Genomic DNA, 12305 nt, shown 5'->3' with positions numbered 1-12305 from the left:
CAATTTTATAATTGCCTCTCTTTGAGTTCCTGCCTTTTCTTTCCAGCTTTTGTACAGAGCATTTAAATTAGGGATTTCTTTCATATTGCCTTGTTTAATGAGATTGGTGGAAAATAAGATATGATTCACTACCTTAATGATATTCTTTGATACCCCGGCTGTCCTTGCAACTGCTAGCTCGGCCTGTTTGATTCTCGCCTCCCAATCCATGAAGAGAATGTCTTTATGAGTTTCCTCAATCTCGGGTAGATTGGCTTTCCTTTTGTCTTCTGTTTCCTACCATTCGATAAACTCATAGATTTTGGTGTTCAAATCATTAAACTCAATTCTCTCGTCAATTACCTTATCTGTCAGTTGGTCACTAGTAGTCAGATAGAGAGTAATGTGTGATATCTTTTGGCAGAAATACTCCTGCTGTTTCACCATAAGGGAATTTAATTCCAGTGCCTCTTTAATAAACTCCTCAGTAGTGGGAACATCCTTGTGTCTTTCCATGGCTTGCTGCATTTCTTGGAGTTGCATGTTTTTGGTCGATATATCGGCTTCATGGCTTGTTTTCAGGACCTCCATGTCTTGTTGCAATTGTGCAAGCTACTCAACTGCTTGCATGTTTATGCTTACTTTCTCTGTTTCGAGTTGTTATTCGAGTTGTGCAATCCTTTCCTCTTTTTCCCTTAACGAGACTTCGGTAGCCTTGTCCATAGTGGTTGATGCGTATGTTGTTGTGAACTGTGATAGTCTACTCAAGTTCTCCGTCGAATTGAAAGGAATGTTTTTCCAAACAACGTCCATTGGCTCGTTTCGAGGTGGGAATTCGGGTATGTCTACCCTTCTCCTTTTTCTCTGCCTTCTTACTACAACCTTACGGAGAGAGCTATAGAACACATCAAGTGGATGTATTTCAGTGACTTTCAAAACAATTTATGATGTGGGCAGAGTAGGGATAATTTCAGTATGTTGGGATGTTGTCGCTTGTTCCTCCATAAGATTGGACTGTTCACCGATAGACTTGGGCTCTGTATCCTTATGAACATGCAGAGGACTTTTACATTCCACTGTTTCTTGGGTATTTGTTGCTTTGGGAGTGCCTTGCAATTTTTTATTAAAATGATCCCACTCCCGCTCCAAACTACAGCCTTTGACCTCTGAACTGATCTCTATAGTCGGGGTGCTCATCACTATTTCTCAGCTGACTTCTTGCTGGACTCAGTTGTGTTATCTGCGTCTTGAGTTTCCCGTGTGTCTGGTGTCTTCTCAGTGTTTACCTGAGAGTCTACTCGAGAACTAGGACCTTCACTATCAACAGTGACACTTAGTGCAGGCTTATCCTCGGGCTTTAATAAATGCATTGGGATCACTTGGAGCCTCTCATTTCTGAATTCCTAAAAGCTTTAAAATCTTCAGGTTTTAGATTCGCCTTTGCCCATTTGAACGCTTGTTCAAAGGATATGGCTGACTGTAATAAGTCTTCAAAATAGTTGTCCTTATGGTTGTATGGCTTGAGCTTTACTCCAGTAGTGACATTATATGCCACTTTGTTTGGATCAAATTTCCTCTTAGGAAATGTATGAAGCCTAAGGGCTTCCATATCTGCTGATTCCTTAGTAGCATGAACAAAATTTGCTAAATCAAAAGAACCACACTTCACAGGGAAAGAGGGCCATAATGACTTCCTGTCGTCTTTGAGAACTTTAGTCAGGCCTTTTCCCACAGTCTGGTAGGCAATCTCTCTTGCTAATAATTTATCAGAAACATATAAAGGAAGGACATGTGGATCAGATGTGCTACCAAAAACCCTAATGTAGGTGAACCATTCTTGAATGAAATATTTTCCGACAGTAAACAGGTTTGTTGCGGCTTCTTGGGAAAACTTGGTGGATTTCTTATTGAAAAATATTTGATGTAGGGGCAGCACAACAGCATGAAATATCTTATTGAAGTGAGGTATGTAATGAGATTCCCATATTTTTTTATCACTAAGATGGATTGGGTAGGGGTCCTGTAAGGTCCATTTCCAACCCATGGTTGGAAATGTCATGCAAAAACAGATAGCATCCATAATGTAGGCACTAAAATAGAACGGAGGGAGGTTATCTGAAGAGGAGGCTTTCTTTTGTCGATATTTGGTAATGGTGGTGGCTAGGTTATCAGATAGGATGGAGGGCCAGTTCATGATGTGGGAATTAACATGGGCATCAATCAGAGGAATCCATTATATGGAAAACTTAATATTATTGGGTTGCCCATATAATCTACATAACATAGTTGCTACATAGTTGTAGGGGTTTTCCAAAGAGGCTATAGCATACACACCCGATTTGTCATATTTGAATTTTTTGTCCAACACTCTCCAACCCTGAATCAGCTTAAAGGGGTATGGGTTCTTCTTTGCGAAGTTAGCCACAAATGTATTGTCGTAGATATCCTGCGGGTCAGGTATGTGGTACATTTTCTTCAAGTCCTATGCTCTGAACGACCCTATGAGCTCCATTTGTGAATTCTTGAATTGCCTATCTTCAATGATAATTTTTTTGATCACCCACCTTATCATATCCATGTATGGGAGGATTTTAGCTCTTTCTCCTATCCTATGAAGGAAAGCACAAGAAGCATCTCTACATTGAAATCCTGAAGGCCTTGTTGAGTCAGTTGTAGCTCTCATGACAGTGATTTTAGGACGTTCGTCCTCTAGCCTATTGTATATGACCTCCCAAGTTGTTGCGCCTTCGGCAGCATCACAAACTGTATTAGTGAAGATAGGAGGCATATTTGTAAACTTGGATTCAACAATGGTCTGCTTACTCTGTTTCTGCATCACCTTTCTTAATGACATGCCTTTTGTAGTGTGCCTAAAATAGACAAGATATATTAGCGCAGACAGTATCAAATCTTCTCTAAAATGACTTTGGATTGTGAGAAAGGTTTAATGAGATACTCGATGTTAACTACCCATAACTTGGAAAATGATTATCCTTCCTAGGGCTGCTAAATATTTATTAACCTGTCAATTCATTCGTTTTGGTATTTAAAATGTAATTATTTCAAACGTTTTATCGCTCTTAATCGTGCATCGCAATCTTTAAAGGGATACATTATAGTGCTACTAGATCCATCAAGCAAAATGCGATTGTGGATATTGCAATTTCGTAAATTGCTAACAAACATTCTAATGGCATAGTAAGTTTCTTGCAAAGTTTGCGAAGTGCGAAATGCGATTGCGAAATGACAAGGTGCTATTTATCGGGTTATTGCAACAGGAGATTTAATCGTAGATCACAATTTTTTTAAGATGCTTTAAGATAGTCATGCGAAAAAGTGTGATTTTCGATATGCGATGTGGATTTCATCCTTAGTTTGTTTTGCAAGGTTTTGCTAGGTATTTTCTTAGAGTTAGGTATTATTATCCTAAGCCTAAAAATTTAAAAGGGTCCCCATTTATAACTCTAACCTTAGCTACTGTTCTTTATAAATGGGGGGGTTGTTTCGTAGTACAACACACTGATAAATTCAACTCGTGAACAACTATAAGCTGGAGTGCAAGATTTTGAGTTGAACTCGACAGTGAGGGTTTTTGTTTAACTTATGACATTTTTATTAGACACCAGTTAGTTTTCCATCAATCCAGCAGTTAGAAAATGAACAATCTGCAAGCCCATCACGAGTTAGGGTCTAGGGCTTAAATTTGATGGGTGCCCCTATCCATAAGAATTTTTTTAACGAATATTTTATTTTTAAAATCCCCATCACACGACTTTCAATATTTATTTTTACAAGTTTTTTTATTCACGGATTTAAAAGTGACTTTGTAGATGTCATGTGCCAACACACCTATATAACTCCCCGATGGGGGGTAACCGAAACCATGGCTAATACCGTCTTTTTTACTTAATCGGTAATGTCTTTTCTCTCTCAATAATGCAGTTGTCTATAATGCGATTTTTTGGAAGCCTTTCCGATGGGTTTTTCCGGTCAAAATCCGGCAGCAATTTATTGGAATCGCAAGTTTGATAGCTAGTTTCTGCACAATCAAAGCGTCCCAGGGGTTTTCCAGGGTGCTGAATCCAAATATACAGTTTAAAAACCATTTTAACTGCAACAAATCAAGATTTAACCTCAATTTCTTCCGCCAGATTCTGTCACCAGAATCTCCAAAAAATCACATTATAGACAACTCCCTCAATAATCCCCACTATATTTAAAAGGGTCACTAGATCCGATCCTCACGGGGCCATTTCCAACAGTTGTTAATACTAGATAATTCAGGGTCAAGCGGTATACAGTGAAATCAAACGTTGGAACAACGGTAGAGTATTGATCACTCTTACCAAGACGATGATGCGTAGTCAACCCAAGAGAACGATTGGCCACGGGGGAACCGAGACATGGTCTCTGCCCCTACGGGAGGCAGTTGTAAGCCATTTTTCGGCCCCGCGGCAGTACAATCTAGTAGGTAGGCAGGGCTATGGATTGTACACTTCTGAATAAGTGTTGAGTATGGCTTGGCATTCACGTTACGCACAAGGAAAGCCACGACTAACTATGTGCCCAGTCGCGGGGAGGCATAGATGACGAATTCCGGCATTATGGCGCAGCATGCGTAGATGGTGAAGTTGCCGGTGGGGAATCGAGGCCTACCTTGTGGAAGATGGAAATGTTGTAATAATGTAGCATAGAAGAGGTTAACGGAACTCCATGTAAAGAAGTAGGATGTGGAAGGATGTGGAAGTGGATGAAAAAACACCAACAAGGCGAAGGCATTTTACTATTTCGTTACTGACGTTGAGGCATGAAAGCCTTGCGTAATAACAAAGATCTAGAATAGTTATTATTTTGGCTTGAGAAGCTTCTTTGATCTCAAATAAACCTCTTATCCTATATAACTAGATCCCTGTTTTTTGTGAGGTTTTTAAATAAAAAATCGCATGGCATGCATGTGTTATGGATTCTAAATATAAAAGATAACAAAAATTTATGGACATCTTTTATTTGGTCACCCAAATTGCAAGAGAAACTAATTAGTGTGGAAACTAATTATGTGTGTCCTATCTCTGTGATTTAATTTAATGGGTTGGGTATCACTCCGTGGCCTCCTTCTTCCACACAAATCCTTTCTTGAAACTAATTTCCACAGTGATCCATGGGATTGGCCTTATATCTTTCAATAAAATCAAGTTGATATAGTCCAAAACTAAAAATACATTACACAGATTCTAATTTTGTAGAAAGGAGGTGCAGATTCCCAATATACAAAGCAAATCTCGTTAAATTTAACCATCGGTCCCACTCTCGCGATTCAATAGGCCAAGCTTTTAAATGGTAAAAGTCAATTATCATTTCCAAACCTTAAAAGGGTGGATGGCACCGAATGGCGGCTATAGTAGTGTCACACTCTGTGACATACAATTCTTGTAGTACATTTGGTTAGACACCATGAATCTGAAGCAGAGCTTAAATTTGACGAGTGCCCCTACCCATCAGAATTTTTTTTAATGACGGTTTTATTTTTAAGTTGCCCATCACATGACTTTCAATATTTATTTTTACAAGTTTTTTTTATTGACGGTTTTAAAAATGACTTTGTAGATGTCGTGTGCCAATAAACTATGGCATGTAATAACAAAGATCTAGGATAGCTATTATTTTTGGCTGAGAAACTTTCTCGATCTGTGTAAGTCAAAATGCAAATGAATAAGAATAAACCTCTTATCTTGTATAATTAGATCCCTGATTTTTGTGAGGTTTTTAAATAAAAAAAACCACTTGGCATGCATGTGTTATGGATTCCAAATATAAAAGACAAAAAAACTATGGACATCTTTTATTTGGTCACCAAAATTGCAAGAGAAACTAATTATGTGTGTCCCATCTATGTGATTTAATTGAATGGGTTAGGTATCACTTCCTGGACCTCCTTCCTCCACACAAATCCTTTCCTGAAACTAATTTCCACGTTGATCCATGGAATTGGCCCTATATTCTTCAATAGGATCAAGTAGATATAGTCCAAAACTAAAAATACATTTCACAGATTCCACTATTGTAGAAAGGAGGTGCTGATTCCCAATATACACAACAAATCTCGTTAAATTTAACCATCGGTCCCACGCTCACGATTCAATAGGCCAATATTTTAAATGGTAAAATTCGATTGTCATTTCCGAACCTTAAAAGGGTGGATGGCACTGAATGGCAACTACAGTAGCGACACACTCTATGACACACAATTCCTGTTGTACATTTGGTGAGACACCATGAATCTGAAGGGAAGTGTACACTGCGTTACACAATGGTACACTCTAATAAGGAGAATAGAGATTTATAGCTACATGATGAATGTTGTATTCTGTTAGAATTTTAACCTTTTAATCTTTATGTAAGCCAATGTGATCCTTAATACATTTATTCACGGCTTTAGTGTCAATTTATAAGAGTAGGTATTTGAATAATCTAACTGTTCACAATTTTTCATTGAGTGTTATGACTCAAGTTAAAGTAGTAGCAACGTGGTACCTATTGTTCACTAAAAGAATCAACTCAAGTGGGCCCAATAAAATTCGCAACTCCCACTTAATTCTTCAGGCTCGTTCACATTATTCCTTTGCCAACCAAATCATATTATATTTGAATTAAAATGTATAAATTAATTTGTTCGAGCGCCAAATTTTTAAACAAATTTTTAAATAATTAAGCAAAAACAAACGTGCGCATACAAAGAATGGATGGTGCAAGAGACACTTATTTGAATATTTTTATTAGTGAACCTTATTCTCGTCTCATTTTCCATAATTGGCTACTAATGAACCTTATTTCACCCTTATAACCGTCCACATTTTACATAAGGATTTGTCATATTCTTATTTTCAAGAGACTTCTAAGCTGGTATTAGGTAATAGTGAAATGACCAAGAACTATTAAAAAGTATGGTCTCAATTGCAAACCTCTTTAAGTCACACTTTCACAACCCATGTAACTTGTGTGATTGTCCGGATTTCCATCACTGGCTATTTGTCCTCTGCTACATAAATGTATTACGAGAGCCTCGAATGCTATATTCTATGTATACTGGCTACTTGTCCTTTGCTACATAAATGTATTACAGAGAGCCTCGGATGTTATATTCTATGTATATACATATCCAATATAAATATATTGTGTATATATACATAGTGGTTATCAAAGGTCAGTGGGTTTAGATAAATCACCCACCCACCAACTACGTTTCCCTCTCAAAATGTTTAAACGGCAAAAAGGTACCTAAAGTCTTCGAGCCTCGAGGCATAAAAATATGTTTAATATGAATGCAAAGTTGTAACTTAGCACTTAGTAAATCGTGGTTTTTTAACCTGTGAACCTAGCAACCTAGCAAGGGGTACATTGTTGGAAGTTTATCTTTATAACTTTGTCCATTAATTAGATTTGAATTTAAATTCACGTGGTCATGGATGCCAATTCCCCTACCTTTCCTAGCAGGATGTTCCCCCTTATAGCAAATTTGAAGCACCTTGCAACAAAACTCCACCATTCTGCTACGCAGATGATAGGTATACATAGGGTGAACAATAGAATATATTATTTAGCCTTAGCTTTTTTTATTCTCTCTATTTTCATGAAATACCTGGGAGATCCTTACACTTGTTCTATCTCAAAACGGGTACGAGTAAACTTAATCATCTACAATTTGGTCATGGGTAATCCTAATGAAGAAATGAGAATCCCTAGGATATGAGGAAAACACAATCGAAAAGAGAGCTTGGTAAGTTGTAACCCTCAAAACAAGGTTTTAAATCTGTATCTAATTAAACGACAATGTTGTTTTCCCTAAGCTTGGCCAATAGGGTGAACTACTAATATCTAGTACCATCCCCTATTGTAAATCTTTTAACTATGAAATTACACTGTTGGAATGGCTACAAACGATATCACAATATATTTATGTGAAAAGTTAATCTCTAATCTTGACAATCACATGAGTAGCATGTACAACACTATGCCCTTTTCAATGATTAACATATTGAGTTTTGATGTTGATGATGGTTGCAACCAAGCTATGAGGATCTTAGTGATATGAGCACAGAGTCAAAAAGATGTGAGATAGGAATTTGCTTTCAAGTAAATTTTATTTCTAAAATTGGATGTGTTCGTTCATTATTTCAGAAAAAAGTTGAAAGTTGAAATCACTAAAAAAACCAAAAATAAAAGATTGTCTTTATTGATTCTATTGATTACAAAAACAAATTTACAAATTTAACAAGTTCATAGTACCTCTCTCTTTGGGTGACCTTTTGAGTTTATGATCTCTAGGTTCCATGATTTTCAACTTCTATATGCCTGCTCAGTGCTGCCTATGCCCCTTCTCGCCACGCAAATTCACACTTCAATAACTTGCAAGTTGTAGATTTGCAGCTACGCAATAAGATAATTGTGTGGTTGGAGAGGTAAAGAACTTCACCAACCTATGGTATCAATTAATTGAAACAAGTTAAGTCTGTAGCGTCACAGCAAATTTCCATACTATTGAACTCAATTTTACATACATGCATTTAAAAATTTGTTTTTTATTGTTTTGGTTTGCATTAAAGATATGAACTTGTGTTTTCCAAATTTAAGTAAAAAAAAATATCCAACAATAAAACAGGAAAGAACCCTCCAGAAAAACAAGGCGTTGCCCCACCACAGTTTTTTCTCTTTCACAACCCCTTGGAGTCTATGTGGCTGGAAGGCGTCGAATTACAAAATTCGAAGGTAACATTGGACATGAACCGTATATCTATATATATGTATAAAAGGTTGAAACTAGTCAATGTTTTACATGCTCATCAATATGACATTTAAAAAAATTATTGGCTAGTCAAAAATAATGTGTATATTTTGAAATCGAAAGTATTTGACGTCTAAAAAGGAAAAAAACTTGTAAACGAGTGTCAAATTTAACCCCTGCTAGGGTCCTACCTGCAAGCACTCTGTGGTCGGGCTTGGTGTTGGAAAAACTGACTAGTCAACGGAGAATCGCTTCTGGGGCTCTGTACACACGACCGCGTAGGAGGTCTGAGGGTTAGCTCACAAGTACTAAAAAGACAGACTTTGCAATTCCCTTAACCACGATCGAGGGATAGTTTGCGACTTATAATAACATTTCTTAAACCACCTTCAAAACGTACATTAGGTCTCATATTTAATGGATCTCATTGTCACAATGGGTCACATCTTAGGTATTTTATTTAATGGATCTCATTGTCACAATGAGTCACATCTTAGGTCTTTTATTTAATGGATCTCATTGTCATAATGGTTCACATCTTATATAACCTAATCTTCGCATTTGCATCATTCCTTGGCGAGGAATGCGCGCCTGACTTGTTGTTGGTGAGTTTGAATATCTATGAGTTTGATTCATTGTCAGAAAATCTGACTCATGACTTTGTTAACGTGGCCTATTAGAAGGGCCGAGCAGAGTTTGACATGGGAATAAGCTTTTAAGATACTTTTGTACTCATAATAACAAAGGAAAAACTTAAGAGAAAACACCTGAAAGTATATCATTTTGGTTGTTATTTATTATTTACCTTAATGGATCATATCGTCTATAAAACAATCATGTAATTCCTTTGCTAGGACAGGTGGTGACTGACATGGTTCTAGTCCTGTTGGTGTGCCTATTTGTTTGTCTATCTATTAAAGCCCATACTACTCCCACCATTGCCACTTTGCTTCTGATGGTCTACACGTTCTATCACTCTTTGTGTAGATCTATAACCTAGGTGTATGGGGTAGCCCACCCTTCTTGATTTGGGGCTCATTGGAATGGAAGAGGTGAAAGAGTGCAGTGAAGCTAGTCCACACTTACACTGTTTTTCGAGTAGTGGTATATGAAGGAGTCCGTTATGCCTAGATTTCTACATGGGATTTCTCTCTTCCTCCACTATTCCTGACCTCTTTGTTAGCTTCTGAAGGACTGCTCTCCTACACTTGTGCCAATGTTCATTCCCTCTTTCCATTTCAGTTGTTGAAACATGAGTAGAACTTGAGGCAGTTATATTCATCGTCGGACAATCTTATATCTAGTAGAGGAAAATTGTGAGCTTCATGTTTAAGGTTCAATTACGAGAACAAAAGACTGACGTTCTATGGAGCTAGCTGCAAGAGATGGCTAAGAATTTCAACAAGGAATTGGAAGAGCACCAGAAAGAAAATAATTGCATCGTTATGCAATATCTCTAGATTACATGACAACATGTGAGGTTTTCTGAACATATAGTTCTGATTCGGGACTTATTTGGAATTTTTATATCAATTTAGATATGCTTAATAGTTTATTGAATAGATTTTGTAGATTAAGGAGGCATTGGCAAGATGAGTAACATAGACTTTAAATGTGGGAATCCCTTTGCATATTTTAAGTTAATTGATATTCTGTGTATTTTCTCCAAGATAAGGTTGTCAAAAACACTCAGCAGAATTGTAATGCCATGTCTAAGCAGAATTGGGGGTGGGGGTGGGCCATAAAACTGAAACTTTGTACCTAATCTTATATTTTTAATGGAACTCTAGCTTTTGTTACAAACTCAGAATAGCTTTTGAAACTTAATGTAGAGTATCTCAGTCAATTCTATATTCTGTTGACTTAATTGGGTAACATATGAATTTGGTTTTATTGATGATTACCATATAATTTTCTTTTGACCAATGTTTGACAAATATGAGAAATAATTGTTGTGCATGTTTTTTATCGTTGTGCTCAAATATAGATCAGTGTGAAGCAACATTATTTTTTTCCAAGACCACCTTGAAGTAGAATTTTTCTGCTTTTAAGTATTTTTGGTATTTTAGTTATGAATCAAGTCATTTTTTCCTTTTAATTATGAAATGATCTCTAAAGCATCGATGTATATTGTTAGAGTAGTTAGAGTAGTTGTATCTTTTATTGTCTGTTGTCTGAGGTTGCTTTTTTGACATTGTGTATTGGTTGAGTCCTTTGGCTTATACTCTTTCTGTTTTAATGTAGTTGCCAACCTTTTCAAGATGCTTTAAAAATATAGGCCAGAAGATAAAGCTGCAAAGAAGGAAAGGCTTCTGAAAAAGGCTCAGGCTGAGGCAGAAGGGAAGATTGTTGAAGTGAAGAAGCCTATTGTTGTGAAATATGGAATTAATCATGTAACCTACCTTATTGAGCAGGTATTGCAATTGTAATTGTTCATGTTTCTCCAATATGCATTTTAACAAAGCTCTTGCTTTTTGGGGTACTGTTATGTATTCCTCCAACAAATTTTTTCTTCTTCTCAGTCATGATAAGGAATATTTGTGTGCGTGCAGAGTAAAGCTAAATTGGTAGTCATTGCACATGATATTGATCCAATTGAGTTGGTAGTATGGCTTCCTGCACTTTGTAGAAAAATAAACATCCCATATGCAATTATCAAGGGCAAACATGTCTTGGAGGGGTATGCATATTTATAACCTTTGTTAATTGTTTTTGAGCATGACAGAGTTCACATAAGCTTAAATTGTAAGTAATATGTGATTAATTTTCATGGGAAACTAATATGCAGAACTTTTGCACTAAGCAATTTTTTGTTGCAGATTGTGCACAAAAAACAGCAACAACCTTGTGCTTGACTTATGTGAAGAATGAGGACAAGAAGGAATTTAGCAATATTGTCGAGGAAATAAAGGTGTGCATAAGTTATTATAAGTCACTATGTTTTACTCATCAAACAATGCCACATAAAATCAAAATTATAAATTAACTCTTCTTGCAGGCTAACTTCAATGACAAGTTTGATGAGTATTGGCCACAATGGGGAGGTGGCATTATGGGAACCAAATCTCAGGCAAAAACAAAGGCCAAGGAAAAACTTTTGGCCAAGGAAGCAGCAAAGAGGCTCACTTAAGAATAACTCCTCGGATATATAAATGAGAGATATATACTCTACATCTTTGGGTTATCTCTTTTTCAAATCTGAGCTTTTTTAGGCTACATGTTAATTGTTTTAACTTTGAACTTTTAAGAAATTCCTGAATGGACTTCGTAAGGCAGTGGTAACATAAATTGTGTTATTTCAAAGATTTGACTTCCATATTTTCACAAAATACAATGTCCTCAATAAATACTTATATGTATAGATACTCATATTTAGGATTTATGTGTTGGAATGGTTCCTTTATGTTTTACTATAATCAAGATGTTGACAAGTTTTAGCTCACTTTTTTCATCAATTGTTCATAGAATATGCAAAAGATTCATTGTCAAAATGTGGCAAAAATTACATTTCTCCTTATTTCTTTTTTTATTGTTCATGACAAGATAA

At 36.5% G+C, this 12305-nt stretch overlaps 1 pseudogene; it reads left to right on the top strand.

Annotated features, from left to right (window-relative positions):
* The window catches only part of LOC149220559 (large ribosomal subunit protein eL8y-like), a 116991-nt pseudogene extending 105103 nt beyond the window's left edge, over positions 1–11888 (top strand).
* Positions 11889–12305: the final 417 nt, after the last annotated feature.

This window comes from Pinus tabuliformis, chromosome Q, assembly GCF_031772625.1.
Source record: "Pinus tabuliformis cultivar Carrire ecotype Pingquan chromosome Q, CPIR1, whole genome shotgun sequence".
In the NCBI taxonomy this organism is placed as follows: Eukaryota; Viridiplantae; Streptophyta; class Pinopsida; order Pinales; family Pinaceae; genus Pinus; species Pinus tabuliformis.
The sequence above is the reverse complement of the archived record's forward strand: the minus strand, read 5'-3'. Positions and strand labels throughout refer to the sequence as shown.